Below are 7,708 nucleotides of genomic sequence, written 5' to 3'. Positions count from 1 at the left end.
AGAGCAGCCCTCTCTTTAGGGAAACCAGGGAATTCTGGGAAGCCTTGGTATGTATGAAGCAGAAGAGGAATTTGGTGGTTTCTCTTAGGTTCTGATTGGGTGGCAATTGCATGACAAACAGCTGAAAGGTTCAGGGTACCAGAAAACACTCAAGATTCTAAAAGGGGTACCCTAGGAAATAACTTGAGGTGGTGACCAGCAGCAGCCAGCCCATGGGCCTGAGACCACCACCATCCCCAATGCCTGGTTTTCCCACAGCAGTCTGAGCAGAATAAACCCAGAGCCTGCCCCGGGCTAGCCAGGGTCAATCCCGCTGTGTGTGGTACAAGACCGTGTGTTTTGGGGACATCTGTGGTGAGTCTCCAACTCAGAGATGGAGGGAAGGAGGCAGACAGTATGTGCTCAGTCAATGCTGAAGACCAAATCTAGACCAGCCATTAAGTTAAGCAGGGGCCCACCCCACACCTCAGGTCCTCCAGCATCTGCTCAGACATCCCCAAAGCAGGAGGTTAACTACATCACAGTAGTTCACTCCATTTTTCATAAGCCCTAAGTGCCAGGATGTTTTTCCCTCTTGAACTTTGTCTCTGTGACATTCCTCAGAGGTCTAGGACACAACCTTTTCCCCCGAGGCTGCTCTGGTTCAGTCTGAGCCAGAAAGAAGAAAAATCACCTCCTTCGACCTGCATGCTAAGCTACTGTTAATGCAGCCCAAAATTTTGGGGAAGCTGCAATGCACTGTTGCATGTTCTCATTTAGCTCATGGGAAAGAGAAGCAGCTTTCATTTCACAGGCACCCTCCTTGGTTTTCCACAGCCACTTGCTATGGCCCCCAGGCCCTGCCCCATTGGGCCTCTGCCTACCTTGCCTCCACATACTACTCTCTGCCTTATTCATAAGCCTTCTTTCAGTTCCCCCAGCTAGCCCTCTCTTTCTCACCTTTGCATGTACAGTAGCCTTGGCCTGGAATGTTCTGGCTCATCTTCCCCTGGTAACTCATCTTGCTTCTGCTCACTTCCTCCAGGAAGTCTTTCCTGACAGTCCCCTTTCCCCCTCACTAAATTAGGCCCCTCTCACAGAACCCTGTAATTCTCCTTTGTGGTACTTATCAGTGTGTCCTCTTCCTTATCTGATAAGGCTCTGTCTCTCCCACTTGATAGTGGGCTCCTGAGGGCAGGGAGTATATCTGCTTCTGCTCCTCACTATATCCTTAACACTGGGCACAGTGCATATTGTACATATAGCACGGGATATATGTACAACATATAGCACGGGATATATGTACAATAAAGACAGATCAAGTGAATGAATAAATGAATGCGGCATCATGTTATTTTATCTGATTAGGCAAAGCCCCTCATTTGCCACACCACTCCATCCTGCCCATGTGGAGCAAAAGGATATAGTGCAAAGAGTGTGGGCTTTGCAGACAGGGAGACCTGGGCCTGTGTTCCAGCACTGCCGCTTACTAGCTTGTGACTCTGATGAGTTGCTTCACCTCTCCAAACCTCAGTTTACTCATTAGTAAAATGGGGATGGTAAAAGTACCTACCTCACAGGATGATGATGAAACGCAGTCATGTACGCAAAGGGCCTGGCACACAATGCTCAGAACATGTGAGTCTCCTTTCCAGGATGCTGGTAAGAGGGCTATGTTCACATCCGAGAGCCTCTCATCATCTGGGCAGGACTATTATGCTGCAGGCCTAGAGCAGTGGGGTGGGGGTAAGAGTTGTGTCTCTCACAGGTAGGATTGCTCTGGAATTCTTGAATCTAGTGCGAGACCATTTTTACTCTCAATGGCCTCAGAATCACAGGGAAAGGACACACTTTACTGTCTCTGTTTTCTGACTGAGCAAGCAGAGGCTCTGAGCCCTGGCTGCATGGGATGCCCTTGCCTACTCCAGGCCTGGTTCAAAAGTGCTGTCTTCTAACATCGCACCTACTCCTGCCCTCCCCACCCTCTTTGCTAACACCCATACTTTCTTTAGAATTCAACCCAGGTAGAATCTCCCTGGTGACCCCTCCTATTCCTCCAACCTCCTCTGCAGTCTAGTGGGTTGTCCTCCTGGGCTCCCTTGGCACTTTCATCTTATTTACCCCTCCTTGGTCTGGTCTATCTGCTCTTCTATTTAACTGAAGTGAAGTGCCCTGAGGACAGGGCTGAGCGTTGGTCCAGGACAGTGTCTGTAACAAAAAAGGTTGAAAAATGAATGAATACAGGGAGATTGGGCATGTGGCAATGGGAGTACATGGGAACTCTTTACTTTCCACTCAGTTTTGCTGTGAACCTAAAACTGCTCTAAAAAAAGATAAAGAATGAACACAGGAATAAAAAAACATGATCAGCCCTTGATGATGCAACATTGGTTTGCAGAGGCCTCAGGCTATACTACAATAGTACTTGTGTGAGATACCCAGACAGACTGGCATCCCTGAATGTAGGAACTTCCCTTTTCTTGTTAGCCCTGCCAGCCTGCAACGTGCCCAGGCCTGAGTGCACTCAGGTGGTGTGGTCTGCCTGGCCGCATGACCGGCGGCCAATTCTTTGCCCATCTACCTGTGATGCAATAAGTCAAAGGGCCTGCAAAGGTCATCTGAGTTTTGGACTGGGCCCTCCACTATCTGTGCTATGGCTGCTGACCCACCCCTGGAAGGTCAGACTGGCTGGTGAATGTTGCTCACAAACACTCCACACGTGTTTGATCTTGCAGACTTTCCACCCCTAACCTAGAGTATTCCTGCATCCCAGATTACCAGTCTCTCCAGGAGCCCCAGAACAAATGAGTTGGAACCACAGCAGAATCTGTAGACCAGAAAGGACAGTCCTGGTTCCAAGATACCTGCCATTCAATTTCTCAGTGTTCCTATTCATGTATCATAGAAACGGGGCAACTCAATGAATGATTTGTTTTTCCTAGAAATCCCTTGCCTTTGCCACTTTTCTTCTGGAGATCCAGGAAGATCAGAGATGACTGACGAAGCCTTTGGGGACTCTACCTGCTCCTGCTCTCCACCACACACTCACTCACCTTCCCCACCCACTGCTCATATGCCAGTCCTGGGAGAGGCCACACAGAGACTGCAGGGATGGTCTGGTTAATGGCCTGTCACACTTTAAAACCAAAACCTTCTAGCTCTGTTTCTCCAGTAGGTCTCTTCCTCTAGGTCCTCCAAAGGCTCTGAGCCTGGAAGGCAGCATGACCCATGGAAAGAACAAGGGCTTGAAGACAGTAGAGCTTCCCCACTTAAAAGCTGTGGGAATTTCAGAAAGTTAAGTAACTTTTTTGAGCTTCCGTTTGTTCATCTGTCAAGTGGGGATAAAAGTACCCACCTCAGAGGTGTCTATGGGGATTATGTTAAAAATGGTGGCTATTACTTCACAGGACATGCTTTTTGAGCAGTACTTCCCTCTGATGCTCTGTATGTAAGGTGACCATACATCTTGGTTTGCCCAGGACAGACCTAGTTGATGGCTATTGTCTTGGTGTGTTAATTGCCCCTTTTTACTCTCAGAAATGCCCACTTTGGACAACAAAATACATGGTCAGCCTACCTGTACCTTTTTCTATTCCCAACTCAGATCCAGCCTGTGTGAGCAGCACCACCCATTTCTACTCTTCCCTTTAATAGGCCATGTCTTGGTTTGTAGTTAGAATTTTTATACCCTCCTCTCTGAGCCTCATGTTCTTCTTCTTCTTCTTCTTCTTCTTTTTTTTTTTCTTTTTTTTTTTTAATGAGGATAGCAATGCCTATCTTGAAGGATTGCTAGGGGAATTAAATGAGATAAGGTATGCAAAGTACCCATCTGGCATGGGCCATGTACCAGATAAACATGAGTTCCCTTACATGCCCTTCTCTCCCAGGTTCCTATTATGTCAATTTCTCCCTCAAGAGTGGAGCTCCAGAGCTTAACTTCCACTCTACCAAGAGTACAATTTTTAGAAGTTCCAGGTAACATATGAGCTCACAAGCCATGATCTCTCCACAAAACAAGAACTTATCTTCACCCCTACTCCCAAGCTCCATTACAGGCTCTGAGGGATGTCCCAGCCTCTTCTTCCTGAATGCATCCATGTGTTTCTGCCCATGCTGTTTCCAAGACCATTGCTCTAGCTGTGAACCTTTCAGTCCACCTACTTTGCCCACACCAACAAAAGTTACCTTTGAATTCTCCCCGCCTTTTCCATAAATCCGAAGGCTTGAAAGAGAGTCTGCTGGGCCTCCAATCCCCAGGGACCCTCTATCTGGGCCAACGGGCAAAGGGTAATCATGTAATCTTGGCAGATAAAGCCACCATGAATGGCAGCGAGGGGATGAAATGTTCCTAGATCATACCTGGATTATCAGCACGTCCTCCAAAGACCCTGAAACTCAAATCTCCCATCTGCCTTTTGCCCTAACACCTACCTACTCCTAACATTCCTTTGCTATTAGGCAACTGGCAATTCTTCTGGCGGATCCTTCTCGCTGCCTTGCCCCAGGTGGTACCAAACTTGCCTTGAATACAGTAGAATATTTAGTTCTACCAGGAAGCTCTCAGTGTAAACAACCTATCAGTCACTGGGATCTGACTCCAGGGCTCTTTGTTTAGAGGTAGTTGCATGACATTTCAAATTTTCATGCTTCCCTAGAAACCACAATATATGTATGAAAGAAGGTATGGGAAGAAAAATGTAATAAAACAGCTACTAAATTGGGACTAAAAAACAGATCTCTGGTGGTGTGTGGTATGTGGTGGTGGTGGTGTGTGTGGTGTTTGGTGGTGTCTGGTGGAGGAGTGGTTCAACAGATCCCAGGTGACTAAATGCTAATGAAGTGGGAGCATTGGTTCTGGGGCAGCAGCAGACTGTTTGGTACCTGTAAGGTAGAAAGAGAAACCAGCTGGGTGACTCTGACTCTCCCAGCTGTAAAATGAAATTTATATCCTAGTTAACTCTATCATGAGGCTGTTGTGTTAGGAAGGTAAAATGAGATCAAGGAAAGTCTTCAAAGTACAGGAAACACACAATATGTACATAACCCAAATATAATCTGGGGCTCCATATGGCTCAGTCTTGCACGGATCACACTCAGAAGCACACACTGGCAAAGGAATTTAAAAGGAACCCCAATCTTTACACTAAAGTGTGTCCAACTCACAATTCTCAGCAAGGTGCCTCAAAAATCCATTTATTTCCCGCCCCCATCTTCTTGCTCCCCTTTGCAGCTCTGAGACTCTATTATTAGCCCACACCAAAATTATACATGGCTCTGTTGCTACCCTCTCCATGCAGGTCTCTCTGCTCCTCGTTTTAATTTCCCTCCACCTTTACCATTACCTGAATTTGCCACAACTAAGGAGACTCTGGAACCAACCCCAAAAGTAAAACTCTTTTCCTTTTTCCTCCCATCTTCTCAGTTTTATACCTCAAACTCCTTTTTTCTAATTCCACACCACAAAACTCCCAGGAACAATGAAGGAAGACTGAACAATCCAGAGAGTAAAAAACTGTGGTAAGCAAAGTACGGTTCTTTTATGACTGTTAATCTTGTACCAACACACACAATTGTCCTGAAGTTCCCCCTGACCCCCACTAGCCACAAGAACTGGTTTTTATACTTTCTAATCATGCTGATTTTCCTTCACATTGTCACTCACTTTTGCACCCCCTACCAAGGTCTCAGCAAAGCCTGGCTTCCTGGCTTAGCATCTGGCTTCCTTGCCGACTCCAGTTTCTCAATTTTCCAACCTGTCCCACACATTTTGCAGCTGATCTTTACCACACTCCGCAGTCACTGTGCTCCCTGCTGAAGTTCCCACTCCCCTAGTACATGGAGTCTAAGTTTGTACCCAGGTAACCCCATTGAACACTGGGCTGCATGTCTGTACCCTGTTTTAACTGCACTGGTCCTGCAGTAAGCACCCACCTGAGTTCTGCTCCTGCCAAAAGGCCACCCCATCTCTCGATTCTGAACCACAGCACTTAGAGTCCATACCACATGGTCTCACTTTTGATTTTCACTGTCATTTGTTTTAAAGCCTTGAGTCTTCTTCCAATAAGAGTGTAAGCTCTTTGAGATCAAGAACCTTAAAGGCTTTATAAAAAGCACCCAGAGGTCCTCAAAAGCCATCATCCTCTATTAGCTCATGGCAAGAAAAACAGACTGGTGTCTACTCCAAAGGCCTTAATGAAAATCTCGAGATGTCTCTGCCAAGTCTTTTGCATTAACTCTTCGCCAAGTCATTTTTAAGAACTCAGGGATAAAGGGCAGAAGGAACACTCTTTTAAAATGTATGTATTTATTGCTTTTATGATAGATAATTTATTTATCTGGCTCAAAACTTAAAATGAAGTCAGCCTCCCACCACCATTTCTCAACCACACAGCTTCCTTGCTGAGGCAAACAATGGCTGGTTTCTCATTTATTTTTCAATAGGTATTTGATGCATGTGCAAGCCAATATGAACATATCCTCCTTTTCTCTCCTCACTTTTTTATTAACAAGCTAGCATGCAAAACACAATGTTCTACATTTTGCATTTTTTGGTTAACGATATATCTCAGACATCGTCTCATATCAAGCACTTCCCCACACTTTGTCTTGTGGCCGTGTAGGGTACTAGAGTAGAAATGACCTGAATTTGTTTAAGCAGTTTCCAGTTAGATAGTGAGGGTGTTTCCAGTCTTCTACTACTATCAACAATGCTGCAATGAATAAGCCTGCTTGGAGCATAATGTCATATATGTATCTTTGTGGGACAAACCCCTAGCAGAATTGCTGGGTCATAGGGTAAGGTACATATGTGATTTTGAAAGATATTTCTAGATTGCTCTCCAAAGAGATTGTATCAATTTACACTCCTCCCAACAATGTGTAAGGGTGCCCATTCCCCATACCCTCAGCCATTTAATAGGTGAAAATTTTATTTCAGTGTAATTGGATATGTACTGCTTTCCTCATGAATGTAGCTCAGTAGCTTTTTATGTTTAAGGGCGTGTGTGTATATGTGTGTGAACTCTGTTTTTATCCTCTGCTCACTTTTCTTTGGTGTTCCTGGTCTTTTCCTAATCAATGTACAGAAACTTTTTTATATATTAGGGGAAGTTGCCCTTTGCTATATGGCTGCAGATAATTTCCTGTTTGTTGTTTGTCTTTTTGACCTTGCCTTTGGGCTATTGCTAGGTGAAATTATTATTCTGTAGTCAAATTTATCAGCCTTTGCTTTTATGACTCCTAGGTTATGTGTGTCTTGCTCATTGAAAAGAGCAAGACTGAGCACCCCCCTAAACACACCTTTTTAAAATTTTGTCAGTACAAGAAGCTTAGAATGACTTACCAGGTTTTGTGGGGACAACTCTGGCCCTCAGGAGATCCCAGTTTTAGGGGGACACAAAGTAAGCTCACTTCTGTGTTGCAATTCTGTGTTGTAATAAGTAAGAGGGGCACATTGAGAAATGTGCCTGAATTGGCCAGGGAAGGCTTTCCAAAGGAGGTGGCTCCCGGGCACATCAGAGGCATGAGTAAGAGTCAGCCAGGTGAAGAATGGCCTTCCAGTAAAAGTGGCAGCATATGGAAAGGCAAGAAGCAACAGGGCTGGGTCAATGTCTGGCAAGAGTTTAGGAGCCCTACAGGATTGGCGGGTGGTAAGGGGTGGGGCTAGAAAGGAAGGCAGGGGCCAGATCACACAGGACCAAGTATGTACTGCGTAGAAGTCTGGGCCTTC

This window comes from Pteropus vampyrus, unplaced genomic scaffold (assembly GCF_000151845.1).
Source record: "Pteropus vampyrus isolate Shadow unplaced genomic scaffold, Pvam_2.0 Scaffold462, whole genome shotgun sequence".
In the NCBI taxonomy this organism is placed as follows: Eukaryota; Metazoa; Chordata; class Mammalia; order Chiroptera; family Pteropodidae; genus Pteropus; species Pteropus vampyrus.
Note: the sequence above shows the minus strand (reverse complement) of the source record.